General features: G+C 39.2%; 1 protein-coding gene across 4 annotated transcripts in view; it reads right to left on the minus strand.

Moving 5' to 3' along the window:
• Positions 1-16,982, minus strand: part of LOC137204099 (dynactin-associated protein-like) — an 89,120-nt gene that overhangs the window by 50,266 nt on the left and 21,872 nt on the right. Inside the window, exon 1 of one of the 4 annotated variants that reach the window (XM_067701408.1) lies at positions 11,426-11,544. The exons of the other annotated variants lie outside the window; for them this stretch is intronic. The gene's annotated coding sequence lies outside the window, so the exon portion shown is untranslated. Of the gene's footprint in view, positions 1-11,425; positions 11,545-16,982 lie in introns of those variants that run through there. 4 annotated transcript variants of the gene reach the window in all.

Here is a 16,982-nt window from a genome sequence, read left to right on the forward strand (position 1 = left end):
GTGTTTTTAAATCATTCTTTCATTAATGTATTTCACTTTATATGGATTTTCTTTGGCTAAGAAAAATAGTTAATTAAGTGGAATATTTGGTAAAATTATGTATGAAATATTCTGAGATCTGGAGCCTAAACTAGATGCATCTAACTTAATTTACCTTCATGACAGTTTAAGCAGTTTACCTGAGAAATAACTTCAAAAAGTTTCTCAATTATTAATGATATATATGTCATTATTATCTTTTTGTTGTTTATATCCTTGGACTTCTGATATCTTACGGGTCTAACATCATAAAATCCAGGCTAACTCAACTAATTTGAAGTGAATGTATAATAGCATAACTATTGACCTCACTTAATGATACGAAGTCAAGTTTACCTTTCAAAACCATTACTTAAATCATTCAGAAATTTTAACTGCATATTTTATAAAATTCTAATTGCATTATCAAATAAAATATGAATATTCTAATAATGTATATTTATCAAAATAAAACTGTGAAAAATAAAAGCCTTTGAATTCTTCAAAATAAAATAACATCAAACATCAAGATGCTATTATTTTCAAAAGGGAGTCAGAATTCCTGGATAATTGGAATAGAAGCTACACTCCAAGCAATAACTGTCCAAAGAATCAATTTTCGCTTACATTGTACCATGTAAAAGATAAACTTTCACTCAGAGCTTGGCCACAAATTAGATACCTCTTGGTCCCTGTGAGTTTAGATAATTTTATGTCCTCTGAAAAATCACTCCATTTTTCTAAAGTAATATAACCCCTTCAACAATGAACAGAAAACAAATAAGGAATTCATCCTGCTATAACGCTTTCTTAGTTTACGGGTTCAGAGAACAATTTATACCACACCTGTGTAAATCGTTGTAAGTGCAAGGATCTCTCTGCAGAACAAAAAGAACATCTTTCCTGTAGTCTGGCTGGCTGTCTTGATCTCACACAATCTAAAAAGGCTTTCCTCAGCTGGGCCTGAGGAACAAATTCCTGAAGATCTTGGGTAAGTGATCACGAAGGACAGACACGAAGTATAGCGTTCACCCACTGTACGACTAGGGAAGGAACCACAGAGATCTGAAAGGGCTGCCCATAGGCGGTCTGCATACACATCCCCATCCATGCTCCCTTTTCTCTCACTCTTCTCACAAGAATAATTTTTTCAAGAATGCCTCTTCCTGGGATTTGGATCATAAATTCATGAGATACTCATACTTTCCATCAGTATGGAGTTTAGTTATTCTTTCCTCCAACTCACTTACATAATCTTCAATTAGGCTGTTTCCAAGACCCTTCAATCTTTAAGTCTCTCTTTTTTTTTCCTGCAACATTTCTCCTAACTGCTCTTAATGAATCCTAAGCTCTCTCTTCTCTAAATTTCAGTAGTTCTTGCTGTCAGTGCCTATCATCAGACATGTACCCTATACTGTTTTGTATGCTTTTTTTCTACGTGTTTTGCCTCTCATATTGGCCTGGGAACAGGGATATTTACTGTACATTTAGCTGTTATACACAAGAGACCAAAAATACTTGCAGTGGAAAAAAGTCATCCAAAAGAATGTTTCCTAAATCCAGGAAAGGGGAAAATTTTGCATGGGTTTACCCTGTAGAATTTAGACTATTAAATTCTACTATATGAATTAACTAAATCATAAAAAATAAAATTTTTTATCATAAAGATGTGTAATGTATTTAATAAGCCGAAAAGCTCTGATCCTCTAAACAGTACCTTGTTATGAAAAAAATGTATTATCTGGAGAAGCTGATAGCTCTAATCTAAATCATATAAAGAAACTTGGTCATTTGGACTATTTGAAATTTTCAAAAGGCATTACAAAAAGTCCAAGATCTTGTCATATTTGCCTCTTAAATGTGTTGAGCTCTTCTTAAATAGGAGTTGTTACTATGAGAGACTTAACCAAAAAAAAACAAAAAAAATCAGAACATCCTAAGGAAGATGAGGAAAATAAATACACCATCAAACAGCATGAGGCTCAATGAAAATGAACACCCACATCTCTGCGTCTCCCTGCCGCTCTCTTAGAACGCTTAGGGAATTTGAGCAGCTCAATCAAGCCTACTCAGCACTGCATCACCAAAGCACAGAATAAGACCTGGAACAAGCAGCATTTTTTGTCACACATCTTGCTTTAGCCAAACCTACTCAAAGCAGTTTCCTTTTTAGCAAAAGGAACTAACACACCTCCCCCCAATTTTTTTTCCAGTGATCAGCACAGCTGGAAATAGCAACATTCTGAGCAGACTCTGGCCCTTGGTGTGAGCCTGCATAAGCTGTTTTACCTCAGCTTGCTCATGTGGAAAATGAAAATATTGTATAATAATATCTCATAGAGTCACTGCAGGGAGTAACTAAAGAACTGATCATATAAGCAAAATACGTTTTATAAACTAAAACCCATCATTTACCTCTCACCTGTGAAGCCTGTCCAACACACTCATACAGCTTATTGTCACCTACCAGTTAGTCTTACCATAGACATCATCCCAGTTACTTTCCTAGCAATTATATCTACCTCCTTTCATTCACTTCCAACCTGGGAATGGAAGCCCCTTCGGCTATCAGAGGTAGGTGATCCAGTCAGTCCTTTCTGCAGCAGCCATAAAAGCTGGGGCACAGACATGCATACAAGTTCCTTCCACGGAGAAACTGGTGACTTGGCGCAGGTAGGAAGGAGCAGGTGGCAGAGGTGTCCTCCAGCTTCTCTGGGCTCTAGGGAGGATTACAGCCAGCCTCCAGCGCCTGCTCAATTAGACGGCTGGCCCTCAGGCAGCAGCTTTTAAAGTATGCAGATAAATCTCTTTGAGGGCAAGACTGGCAGAAGGGCTATTTTGCCCTCTCCCTCTGCACTGAACGCTGGGGTGATAGCCTTGGTGAGTGTTCACTCACCCTTTAAGAATTGCTTCTCAGCCGCATAGCACAGGGAGATGAGCTGGGTGCTTTGTGTCCAACTAGAGGGGTAGGATAGGGAGAATGGGAGGGAGACGCAAAAGGGAGGAGATATGGGGATATATGTACACGTATAGCTGATTCACTTTGTTATACAGCAGAAACTAACACACCATTGTAAAGCAATTATACTCCAATAAAGATGTTAAAAAAATGTCAGATAAAGACAAAAAAAAAAGAATTGCTTCTTATTTTGCTATAGTCTTGTGAGTCTTGTGAAAACAAGTCCCACTGGCTTTCAGAGCTAGATGTTTTGGGAGCCTGACCCTCCCTGGGAGTCTCAAATGTTGGGGTGGTAGACGTGGGGCTTAAACCCTTTTCTCTTTAAGGAAAAGCTAAGACTTGGGGCTTCCCTCCCCCTTGTATGGTGCTGTGTCAGGGGTGGGGTTTATGGTGACAGTGTGTCTCAGCTTTTCCTGCCTGTTTTGATGTGGATGTTTCCTCATTCGTCTGATGAGTAGGAGTCCTTCAGCCAGTTTCTGGATCCTTTTCAAAGGGAAAATGCTCCACATGTGGCTGTGTGTTTGGTGTGCACGTGGGAGGAGGGGAGCTCAGGAGCCTCCTACGTCACCACCTTGGTCAACTCCTCTTGACTTGGTCTGTGGGTTTTTTGAAAGAATACCACAGAGGGAAAGTACCCTTCTCATCACAGCATGCCAGGGGTACCTGATACCACATGACGTCACTAGGGATATTAACCTCAAGGCTTAAGTAGTGTTTGGCAAGTTCTTCCCTGTAAATTTACTGTTTTTCCCTCTAGTCTTTGGAAGTGTGAGTCTTGCATCATTCAGACGCAGGCGGATTTAAAATATGACAGAGAAAAATAAAGGAGGAACAACCAGAGAGACAGAAAGAAAACCCTGAAAGAATATTACCAATGTAGCCAAGAAAGATGGAAGCATTTCAGGAACAAGTCCATGGTGAGCAACGTCAAATGCCGCAGGAAGTAAAGTAAGGTAATTACTGAAAAGTGCCAAATGAAAGGTTGTGCTGACTTTAATAAGAGTAATGTTAATTGTTTGATGGAGCAAAAGAAGAATGCCATGGGCTGGGCTAATTACAGAACGCGGATGTAGAGTGTAAATGACATACTCTGGAAGCTTACTGTGAAGGAAGTATGTGGAAAGGGTGGTGGTTAGGGAGACAGTCACAGGGTCAGAGGAAGATATTGAGGGGTTTTATGTATATATACGTATTTTTTTAACGTGGAAGAGACTTGAGAAAATGTGTGTGCTGAAGGGAATGAGAGACATTTGAGAAAGACAGGAAGAGGGGGGTAAGGCTTAAGGATCTAGGCAACTTGGCTGGTAGAATAAGTACACATGGGGGGATGTCAATATCTGTCGCGAGATGAGGCTAAGTTAGTCTTTGCTGAGCAATAATGTCTGAACTATTACTGATTGGTTTGTCAAGAAGGCTTAGAGCTTTAATGAGACAGAGACTACCAGCTCAGAAAGCAGGTCTCTCAAAAATACTAATAATATGTAATTATTATTATAATTATAATACTGATATTATTTCTTAGATGTCTCCAAATCACCAAGAAGATGTTCTTCCAGATTTTTAGTTGACATTCTGAAGATATTAAGTAATTAAAAAGGAAAAAACATTAAGTTTATGGTGGAGAATCCTGGCAAGCACTGCCTTAGCCAAGTGATCAAGGTTAACATTTCCAGACAGCAATAAAAAATCAGTGTTCATCACGATATGACAAACTGAGAAGGGCACGTCGTTTCTGAGTTATCCTTCCCAAAAAATGTATAACCTCAGTCTAATCATGAGAAAACAGACAAATTCAAACTGAGGAACATGCTACAAAACAACTGACTAGTATTCTTTCAAATTCTCTCTGAAGTACCTAGATTACAGTATCGGATGCACATTTCCTGAGTTGTTCTACAGATGCTAAAACCACCACCAAATGTAAGAAATTAACTACTTGATGATCGTGAGCACATAACCCCTATACCTACTGGCACCTAAAGAATTGATAATATTCACCCTTGTGACACCACCCTATTACCTCACCATCAACCAATCAGAGAATGGTGCATGAGCTGATCACATACCCTGGGATGCCCCTCCCTCACCTTGCCTTTAAAAATGATTTGCTGAATGAAACCCATGGGGAGTTCAGGTGCCTTAAGCACTAGCTGTCCTGGACTCCTTGCTTGGTGCGCTGCACTTTGCTTCGCCACAACCCAGTGTCAGTAGAGCAGCTTTACCACATGAGAGCCAGCGGACTCAAACTTGGTTCAGTAACAATGAGAGACAAGGAAAACTGAGGAACTATCACAGACCAAGGCAATATAAGACCTGAAGACAATGTGGGATCCAGCTTGGATTCTGGAGCGGACAAGGAACGTTAGTAGAAAAACTGGTGAAATTGTATAAAGTTCTGTTCTATAATCAATAGTATTATTAATTAACCAAGGTTAATTTCTTAGTTTAGATAAATGTTTTATGGTTAGGTAAGGTGAACATAAGCAAAAGTTGGTTAAAGGGCATGTGGGAACTCATTTTTGCAACTCTAAATCTAAAATTATCTCTTAAGGAAAGAAAAAAAGAAGAAACACTACAAGTAAAGTCCCACTCTTCCCTCTGCAATCCCACTCCTCTTCCTCTTTTCTCCCAAAATTTTCTAAGTAAAATTCATCATTCTTATCTTAGCCTTCAGAAGGCCCATTTTATCTTGGCCCCAACTTCATCTCTAACTTCCCTCCTGCCGCTCTCCAATGCTCTTTAATCCAGAGAAACAAAAACACTGCATATTTCCTAAATGTTTCAATGTGTATCATGTCTCTGCACCTTCAATCATACTGTTCCTTTTGCACAGAATGCCCTTCCATGCCTATATCCACCAAATACCTACTAAAATTTCAAAATGGCCCAAGTGCCTTCCCACCTCATTAGAGATTTCCTTACTCTGCGTTCTCAGAGCAGTCTGTATATTCTGATATCATAGCACGTATCACACTGCATGTCACACTATCAGTATGGATTTATTTGTCTGTCTTCTCTACTAGATCATCAGCTTCCTCAGAGTTAGAGTTCACGTTTGACTGAAGGGTCCTAGAAATTTTTAAGACACTCAATAAATGTTTGATGAAATGAATAAATGAATCAATGGTCCAGCCAACAAACCCAGATTGAATTTGAGTATCTGACATTACATAAACATATTTGTAAGTGGCAACAATAACCCTAGCCTCCTACTTATGTTTGATCAAAGTGAGGACAGTTTTTAATCTCTTTTCAAACCATGAAGTACACTATGAAATTTAAGCAAACATCAAGGATTTACCCAGTCCAATCAGAGAAAAAAAAGAGCATAAAACACCAGAAAATATTTCCAAATACATAAGGTAGACAAACGGTTAATATCCTAAAGTATAAAGAGTTAGACTGTGGTTTCCTTGAGGGTAGGGGCTAGCACATAGAAGGTATTGGTGTGAATATAAATTGATACAAGTTTTCTGGAAAATCACTTGAACTAATAGATCAAAAGTCTTTTTTAAATGTGCATAATCGTGACCCAGCAATTCAATTTCTAGGTATTTTTCCTAAGGAAATATTTGGACAATTAGGCAAAGACATGTGTAGGAGGCAACATTTATGCTAGCAAATATTTGGAAAACATTCCAGGTATTCACTAGTAGGGACTGGTTAAGTAAGTTATGACACATCAATTAATTTAAGTGTTAGTAGTCAATCATTAAAAATCATGTTATGGGGGGGCTTCCCTGGTGGCGCAGTTGTTGAGAGTCCGCCTGCCGATGCAGGAGACACGGGTTCGTGCCCCGGTCCGGGAGGATCCCACGTGCCGCGGAGCGGCTGGGCCCGTGAGCCATGGCCGCTGAGCCTGCGCGTCCGGAGCCTGTGCTCCGCAACGGGAGAGGCCACAACAGTGAGAGGCCCGCGTACCGAAAAAAAAAAAAAAAATCATGTTATGCGTCTGTATTTATTAAGATGGAAAGCTATCAAGACTATATTAACTGAAAAACAAATGAGGTGTTTTTTTAATCCCAATTTTACTTTTTATATTTTTAATACCTGTATGTATTTATGTTTATATTTATATGTATGTATATGTTTACATATATGTGTATATTTATATGTATGTATATGTTTACATATATGTGTGTATATTCACATACATATCTATATGCTCAGATTTCCTAATCATTATCTTCCCTTGCTTCTGGAAGAAACATAGCTGACCACCGTGTGGTCTCACTCCATTCTGCATCCCATAGTCTGCTCCCATCCCACCTTCAGAGGAAGACAAACACAACTATTCTCCTTGGAGTCTGGGGTTGACCCGTCATGTTTCACAAACCCCCGAGAAGGCAATGAAAGCAGCAATGATAACCCAAGCAGTCCCCAAAGAAACATAACTTGCTCACCCAAAGCATGCTGCATGGGGGGACGAGCAAGCCAGACAGAGGAGACTAAAGCCTCCACTGTCATCCTGTAATTGATTTTACCTAAATGTATACTTCTTCCAAAATACGCTGCAAATCAATGGAAAACTTTTGTAGTACATGAGCAATTTATTTTATAGACAGTTTGGGGAAAACAGGTTGAATTTACTATGTACTGTCATACACATGAAGGCCTTTGAGCCTCACAAGCCAGTGACGTAGGGAGGAAAGGGATGCCCTTTTTTCATTTGAGGAAACAGGTTCACAGAAGTTATGCTGTTCACACAAGACCTCTCAATAAGTGAGCGGTAAAGCCTGGATTCAAACTCAGACTTTCTGATTCCCATTTGTGAGCCCTTCCAGGCACAAAAGGGCATCCTAAACTGGCCTGATTGTAAGAATCCCCTGAGAAGCCTAGAAAAAAATTCTGAATTCCAGACCAGCCTTCTCCCTGATGATGCTGATTCTGCGGGTCTATCTGAGATGGAGCCTGGAAATTTGTATCTTTTTAGAAACCTCACCAGGTGATTTTTATGATTGGGTCAGTTTGAGAAATGCTGACTAGCACTATTGCATATATCCCTTATAAAGAGAAATATTTATTCTCAGTCACTCCTGTGTTTTCAGATATTAAGATTAACCAAGACAAGGGCAGGGCTTCTGCCTGGGGACAGGCCTATTCTATTCCAAACGTGGTGCACCTTGGACCTTTTTTGGCACGTACATTTGGTTACCTCTGTTTGGTTGTCCTCACCATAGGCAGCAGAAACCACACCTTCGGCCTGACAGCTTTCCTTCCTCAGCTGACCTCACCTCCCCTGTGGTTGAGTCTACTTTATGCAGTGGCCTCATTTTCTGGTCTCTTCCATCTCTCCCTGGACCCTAGTGCACGAATCTCCCTCACAACCTCTTCCTCAGAGGCTGACCCACAAGCTGACTCAGCTTCCTGTCCAAATCAGCAGCAGTTCAGCCACTGAGCAGTGTCTACTTGCTAGCAGAGAAGCTTCCAGAAACGCAGCTTCTTCCAACCGATGTTCCACGATCCTCACCACACACTGATTTACCACTTCCTTTCCTCTAAAGAAATGAGGCTGCTGACAGGACTGCTCGCTGTGCGTGACTGGCTGAAAGGGCTAATGGGAGGCCAGTAACCCTCAGAACAAAAGACCCTTTCACAGCTCTGATGCAGCCCACCCAACTAGAGTGCTGAGGGGTGCAGCTGTCACTGCTCCGGTGGGGTGGGTCCGTCTGCAGTTGTTTCCCAGCAGTCCTTGGCTGGGCTGTGTTATGACAAAGCTGTTCTCCAAGCCCATCCTCAAGGCTCTGCCATTGTGTAAGTCATATTCAGCTGTCTTACTCAAATTTGAGTAACACATGAGAGGTAGAGATTAAGTGTTTTGGGCGTTGTAAGAAGTGAGTGATGACTCTAGCCAAGAATTTAGAAAAGCTTTCTGGACTGCAGTGCACTTGATCCGGACCTTAAATTCTGAGTTGGATTTGGACATGTGATAATGTCTAGAAGGACATATGAATGGAGGAAGAAAGCATAAGCAATCATGGAGGAAAAAAAGTGGGGGGCAGGGGGAGGGTGATGAGTTTTTATTATTCTTGTGACTCCAAAAATTGTCTTAGCTAGTTGGTTTTTCATACAGTCTGATAGGCTGTAATTCTTTTTGGAAGTCCAAACTTGTGAGGAACTTTAAAAAAAAAAACTAGATTAATCAAGGAAAGAGAGGAACTAATAGTTATAGAATACCTTCTATGTGACAGGCATCCTAAATGATCTCACTAAATCCTCAAAACAATACCTGGGAGGGGGGTATTACACCCACCCACCCATTTCACAGATGAGAAAAATGAGGCTTAAGAAATTAAATAAACTTGTCCAAGGTTACATCGCTTACAGGAAAAGAAATCAGTGCAGGTATTCAAACTGAAGTTTGATTGCCCCTAAATCCCACATGGTATCTACTAGACCATACTCTTCCTTAGGATGATGTAAAGAGGGTCATAGCATTATTGTAGGGCATTCCTCAGCCAAGATCTGTGTACCTGGGGTCTGAAGGTACAGAGTTCCTGTTACAAGAGGTAATTTAATTTCAGTAATACAACATCATCCACCACATTAAATTAATCATATTAATTTGGATTTTGTTGGTTTTAACGTATTGTTTTTACTTAATTTGTAAATTTATTTTGGTCTTATATTTGTTTAATAGCTAAGAGTATATAATTAGTGTTATATTTATACATTTTTATGTAATTTTTAAAGGATTCACTCCATTTACAGTCATTACAAAATACTGGCTATTTTCCCCATGTTGTATACATCCTTGTATATTTGTACATTTCAAGTAACATTACAATAAAAATATTTTTTCAACATTCAAAGGATTGGAATTTTTTCCATTAAAAAGGCTCCATGTATTTCTCAATTCTGAGAAAGACCGTATTAACACATTGTTCAAGCATAACTGTTAGCCATAACATAGACTTTTTTCATGTTGACAAGTCTGTGGAGAAACAATATGACTGCATGATGCAAGAGCTGAGATTCTTCTACAACTTCATCTTATTCTTTTGCACCAGGGCAGAAAACAAAACCCAGGATGGTGTGTCATGTGAAATTGTGAGTATTCCATTCACGTTCTGTTGAACTGAAGTCAAAACTAATTGGGGGGAATTCCCTGGCAGGCCAGTGGTTAGGACTCCGTGCTTCCACTGCACGGGGCACAGGTTTGATCCCTGGAACTAAGATCCTGCATGCCGTGTGGCACGGCCAAAAAATAAAATAAAATAAAATAATCCCTAAAAAAAAAAAAAACCCAATTGGGGAAGAAACTCTTTTTTTATATATCACTTTTAAATTTGAAAATTTTATAGATATTGAAAAGCCCTAGATTTTTTCAAGTTCTTCCTCCAGATTAAAGAAGTAGGGACATAATTCCTGTCTTGTTAGTCCCACAAACAATATAAATGTAAGATATTTAAGTCACTTTAGTTATCTGGGTGATAATACATATTTTAGATTTTTATAATACATTTCATAAATGCACATATATTAAATATTTGTCATTTATATCTCCCCTTTTCTTCTTGTTCTTTTTCTCATTTCCAGTCTGTTCCTTCTATTATGGTAAGTGGCAATGAATATTTAAGAGAGGATTCCTTCTTTTCGAAAAGGAGAAGTCATATCCTGCCTGGCAAATTTTTAAAAGTAAGAAACAAAGAAGGCACTGACTTCATCTCTAGGTAAGGATGAATAACTTTAATTACTCAGTGAGTATAAAATTTAACACAGGGCTTCCCTGGTGGCACAGTGGTTAAGAACTCGCCTGCCAGTGCAGGGGACATGGGTTCCATCCCTAGTCCGGGAAGATCCCACATGCCACAGAGCAACTAAGCCCCTGCGCCACAACTACCGAGCCTGCAATGAGAAGCCCGCGCACCGCAACAAAGATCCAATGCAGCCAAAAATAAATAAATAAAACAAATAAATTAAAAATAATTATATATATATAAGCATAAATTAAAAAAAAATTTAACACATGCTTTAAATCCCTTACTCAGGCCCTTAAACCCTGTGCCTTCCTTTTTTATTTTATTTTTTTAATCTTTTTTTATTCAAGTATAGTTAACTTACAATGTTGTGTTAGTTTCAGGTGTACAGCAAAGTGATTCAGATATATATATTCTCTTTCAGATTCTTTTCCATTATAGGTTATTACAATATATTGAATATAGTTCCCTGTGCTATACAGTAGGTCCTTGTTTACCTATTTTATATACAGTAGTGTGTATATGTTAATTCCAAACTAAACCCTGTGCCATCTGACCCAAATGACACACACATACATCATGCAGTCAACACCCATCCCTACTTACGACCAATGTCTTGACCTCTGTCATCTCATTTCTGCTTTATGCTTTTTCTTCTAGTTACAGAACTCTAGAAAATTCGCCACATTTGCCCCCTCCACCATCCCACTCATCACTGACAACCAATTTGGCAAATCTAGTTTCGAACCTGGATGTCTTCTTCAGATATGGTTTTGTCTTTTGCCTCCATCTTTCTGGCTATTGTGGATGACTCGTACCCAAAAGGCTGCCCACATCCCTGTGTGACACTGACAAGAGTAAGCAGCCTGGTTTCCCTTGATAAGAGATTGTAAACATTTGAACTTAAAAACTTGAAGTCAGAAAAAATAAATGTTTAAACATGAGTCTGCATAAAATATCACCCAAACATTTGATAGGGGAGGAGTAAAAGGGTATATATAGAACAGAAACCTCCCAGGCAGACCTTTATATTATTTTCGGAACATAAAGGAATGAAGGGCATTGTTTCTGTGCAGAGGAGGCATCTGCTGCCACTTGCACTGGCCCCAGAGAAAGGTGCCCCTGCCCAAAACAAGAACCCAGAGTGACTTGACCGCCTCAGTCACCACCGTATTCCACAGTGCCTAGAATAGCCTTCTCTGAAAAGTCAAAAAGGACATTATGGAAATTTCCATGTTGACCAGTTCCACTGTATTTAAACATTCTAGAGGATGTTATTCTCCAGGAATTTTTACTTACATTTCACCTCCTACAGAACTAATATATTTCTTCTCATGGAGAAGATAGAGAATAAGAAATCATTATTCTTCATACAGTGTCCATACAGTGTCTACAGCTTGTTGCAAAGGAAGTTATTTTCTTCTTCAGATTTCAATCTTTCAAGTTTCATTGTCAATCCAATTTTCTAATATTTTTCTCTCTCTCCCTAAATTAGTTTAAATATACATATCTGGAGACATTACTAAAACATTAATAAGGGGATTTTATACAGTAGGAAAAATCACCTGATTTCATCAAATGACCCAGATTTGACAAATTTGAATTTTTTGAACCAAACAGGACATACTTGACAACAGAACTGTACAGATTTCTGAGTTAATTAGAAACTCTAGTGTGATAAAGCCAACCACGTGCTTAAAAAGACTGATTAACAATGAAGGGAAGATGGGCTCCACTGCAGGAAGACTTAACATATTTGGGGTTGCGACTAGTTGCAACTAATAATGCAAGCAGTAATCATTATTTTGTTTTTATATAAATCTTGTTAAGTGGTAAAATACAACTGACTTTCTGTGTGCAGGAAAACGTCCTGTGTAAGTGAGACAGAGTGTGCAAGGAATACTAGCAGACCCTGAAAGAGACCCAGAAATCTGTTTTTGATTTTTTAGAAAGTCTACCATGATAACTCATCTCTATCATAGCTGTAAGTACTTCCTAGAAGTCAGAGAAGTGTCCTTTCAAACGATTTCACATTAAGAAGGCTGTGGTCGGGCTTCCCTGGTGGCGCAGTGGTTGAGAGTCCGCCTGCCGATGCAGGGGACACGGGTTCGTGCCCTGGTCCGGGAACGGCTGGGCCCGTGAGCCATGGCCGCTGAGCCTGCGCGTCCGGAGCCTGTGCTCCGCAACGGGAGAGGCCACAACAGTGAGAGGCCCGCGTACCGCAAAAAAAAAAAGAAAAAAAAGGCTGTGGTCTCCCAACCTACCTCCTTACACGCATGCATGATCCCACTTAGCCCACTCCATGATTAACCTCACAGATCACTGATGAACTCAGCAGCCTCATTAGTTATCACTTTGACAGAGAACCTACCTCTAAGGGGAATGAATGGAAGGGCAACACGGCACTTGTCTTTATCAAAGCACTCATCACACAATGTAAAAATGACCCATCGATTTGTCTGACACTTGGTAAGCTCCCCTGGGGCTGGAACAATGTCTTGTTTGCTTCCTATTTCCTAAAACTGGCAGCACAGCACTAGCACCTGGGAAATAGGAGGCACTCAGTAAATGTTTCTGAATGAGAGAATAAATTCTGTTGTAAAACACTGGGCAAACATGTTGTAATGTGTCCCTCCCATGTAGTTTATAAAATTTTGGACTTGGGAGAGTGCAATGTTCCCAAATTTTTATTCTAAAAATTTTATTTGCCTAACAGTATTGTTAAATTTAGTCCTAAACTATGAGAATGAACTGATAAAGTGAGTAAAAAAGGTGACCTTGGTATCCTTTTCTATTTTAAAAAGTCACTTAGAGTTTGTCACATTATATCATGTAATTGATCTCTACAAAGTAAATGTATCTAATTTGAACCCTGCATATGCCGATGAGTGCTATATAGAGATTACTATCACATATGTCCTTAATTCTATCAGTTTCATCTTATAGCTTAAAAAGAAAGCAACACACACACACACACACACACACACACACACACACACACACACACACACAAGCAGCATAAGAAAAGGCCAATGGCATTGTAGGGTAGCAAAACATATCATCCCAAAATACAGTCGTCCCTCGGTATTGGGAGGGAATTAGTTCCAGGATGCCCCTCAAAATCCACAGACGCTCAAGTCCTTTATGTAAAACAGCATTGCACACTCTGCCCTCCATATCTGCAGGTTCCGGGGTTAGTCGAAACCCTGGATCTGGAACCCGTGGATAGGCCAACTGTGTGTCACTTTGGCATAAGGATTATTTTTGAGCGGAAGGCAATTGAGAAAAAGCAGATACAAGAAAAGCTTTCTGCCCTCCTGTTTGCCTAAAACAGAACATAAATGTACAAAGGTGTCCCTCCTCCCTCTCTCTACCAGGAAGGACAAAAGTTAATCACAAGAGACATATTTAGATCCTTATCACCTAGAGATGGCACCAGAGGAATCTATATAACAGATTTTACTAGCTAGTCCTTGTCTTCCATTAGTTTCTCATATATTTGCCTTTCCACTATTTGCTATCCCTAGAGACTCAAGGTCCTTTTCCTTTTCCTTGTCATATCTCTAAAAATGTTTTGTTCCTCTGCTAAAATGCTAACAAAACCTTTGAGTTACTCATCTCTGGTACTCCCATGTGATACATGCATGGTGCACACGTTAATAACCATCTGTTTGTTTTTCCCTTGTTAATCTGCCTTTGGCCAGTCTAATTTACAAGGCCACAGCTAGAGAACCCAAGATGCGTAGAAGAGATGTTCCCCTCCCCATCAGCATCAACTACGTAGAAACTAAAATGGCATTTGTGGCAAACCCCAAGGATTTTTGTGTAGGCAACAACCTATATTTTGTATTCTTATTAGGTTTATGCATAAAATAATTATTCACAATGTTTTTTATTTATTTTGTTTGTATGTTTTTAATTTCATCCTTACTTCCAATCTTTAAGAAAGTATGATTGAGAGTACAGGAAGAGCAGAGTATGTGGTGAGGTAAGAAAATGGCAATAACAAGACTATTCTGAACAAAAATGGTGAGGGTACACCATCCATTGTTGATTTTTAGGGATCAAATCATAGAACAACCATTAAAATTTCTGAATTGTTATATCTAGATAACTCTTCAAAACACACACACAAAATTAAAGGATTCCCTGAAAGGGTATTGGAATTTTATAGTGGAATAAGCCCACTATAAAAATATGATACAACTGAATTTGTTCTATCTACCCCATATTAACTTATTGATAAGCTGAATAGTGTTCCTTCTACAAATAAATGATATGGCCTGTTTTACATGAATTGTTTTGGAAAGGAGTAGTTCCAAGGATTATCCTTCTCATAAGGCCCTGTGCTACAGAGACTGGCATGCCACTTAAATTCTCTTTGTCAGTTCTAATGATGTGTCTAGACATGCAGAAGGAAGTAAAAAATTGAAGCAATCAACTACATAATTTGGACAGAAAATCACATACAGCTGAAATATTGATTGGATAAAAGAAAATAAACTTCCTGCTAGTACTCACTCTTCACTGTCTGCTCAGACACAATTCTTACCTGGAATGCAATACCTGGGCTCAAAATTGGCATAAAAAGATATTTGAAAAGGTATGCAATCCATCTAAATTGTTGGTTATCAGTGTACCCTCACTACAGAAATAGGGACCACTAATCACAACAAAATAAACTCCAGTTCTCTGTGGTCACAGTCCTTAGCCATAACCTAAACGTGCATGGACATTACCCCAAATAACTGGACAGGAATTGGCATTTGGACCAAATATGCAGATTGGATGAACATGCAGATATACCATCTGATCTTTGGATTTTCAGTTTTTCTACATATTTACAAAATATCTATTAACTAAACCTTTTTCTACAAATACAAAAGCAAGACTGTAATTTCAGTGGGTTTGAATGGGCAGACAAGAAGCAAAGAAGGTTCCAGGAACCCTACATGTAAGTTATTTCATGTAATCCTCACAAAAATTCTTCATTCTTCCATTCAACAAAAAATGACTGAATGCCCACCATGACAATGCAGTTAAAATAAAAAGAGAGATGGCCACTCCTCTCGTAGAACTCACAGGGAGATCGACACAGCAAATAATCACCATTAAGCTCAGTGCTCTAATGAAAAGAAATATAATTCTCTGAAAGCTTATGACAAAGGAAAATGATTTAGACTATGCATTTCTCACTTCAGAGATGAGACTACAGAGGTTAAGTAACTTGATCAAGATTACACAGCCAAGGTGTCCTGGAGGTAGGATTCCTTCCCAGTCCTGCCTGACTCCAGAGCCCTTGCTCTTTTCCTTGTTCCTCTCAATCTCATTAAGACAGCTGCATGAGAAACAGCAAGCCGGAAAGATTCTTTACGGTGAGTTATACTTCCCTTTCTTCCAGCCCTTCTAGTTTAATATTTCCTAAAAATGTCCAAGTTTGAGGAAAAGCTTTGCAAATCCTTGCAGTATTAATTAATTCTGCTTTTATTTAGATACATTGCACCTCTCTGGCTCCATGCTGGGACGTGATGTGGCTAGCTGAGTCAGTCCACAAAATCTTGGTCAGTAGTTATCATGTGTATTATAAATACCAGGCAGGGGATAATGATGAAAATAGTCCTGAGACCTAGAGCAACCACAGGTCTTATGGCAGACAGCGTAGCTACTGCCCTTTTGTGTAAATTAACAATAGAATTTAACGTTCAGTTGATTTCACACTTCCTATATTAGTATTGGAGGTAGAACATATTGACCAACTTTTTCACATCTTGGTATGTCACCATTAAGGTGACCGACTGGTCCAACTTTTCCTGGAACTTTCCTGATTTTAAAACTGGAAGTCCTGATCTTGAGAAACTCAGGCCCAGGCAAACAAGGATGGTTGGTCACCCTAGTCACTGTGCTACGCAGGGATTAGAGAGCTATATATTTATTTGACCATTTATTTTGAAAACACAGGCAAATGTATACTTATTTGGTGACATTGCATTGAAGTACATGGGGTGCTCAATGCATACATGAAAGTTCAAAGCATTGCCCCTCATTAGCAATGCATATCTCACTACAGTATGCAAAACAGCAATGAATGTTGTATATTAAATGCAGGATTTCCATCAATCCCTGCATACAGGTACACATACACATCTATAATGTGTTGCCTCAGATGATTTGTACCTTTGCTGTTTATTTTAAATAAAACTGTGCCTTTTGCCTACCCTGGAAGAAATAACCATGAGCTTCACATCTGAGGAGCATGCATCCCACTGCACACAGCCACATATTCCAGTACAGTTTTGGCAGACATC

The sequence above is a fragment of the Pseudorca crassidens genome, chromosome 12 (assembly GCF_039906515.1).
Source record: "Pseudorca crassidens isolate mPseCra1 chromosome 12, mPseCra1.hap1, whole genome shotgun sequence".
In the NCBI taxonomy this organism is placed as follows: domain Eukaryota; kingdom Metazoa; phylum Chordata; class Mammalia; order Artiodactyla; family Delphinidae; genus Pseudorca; species Pseudorca crassidens.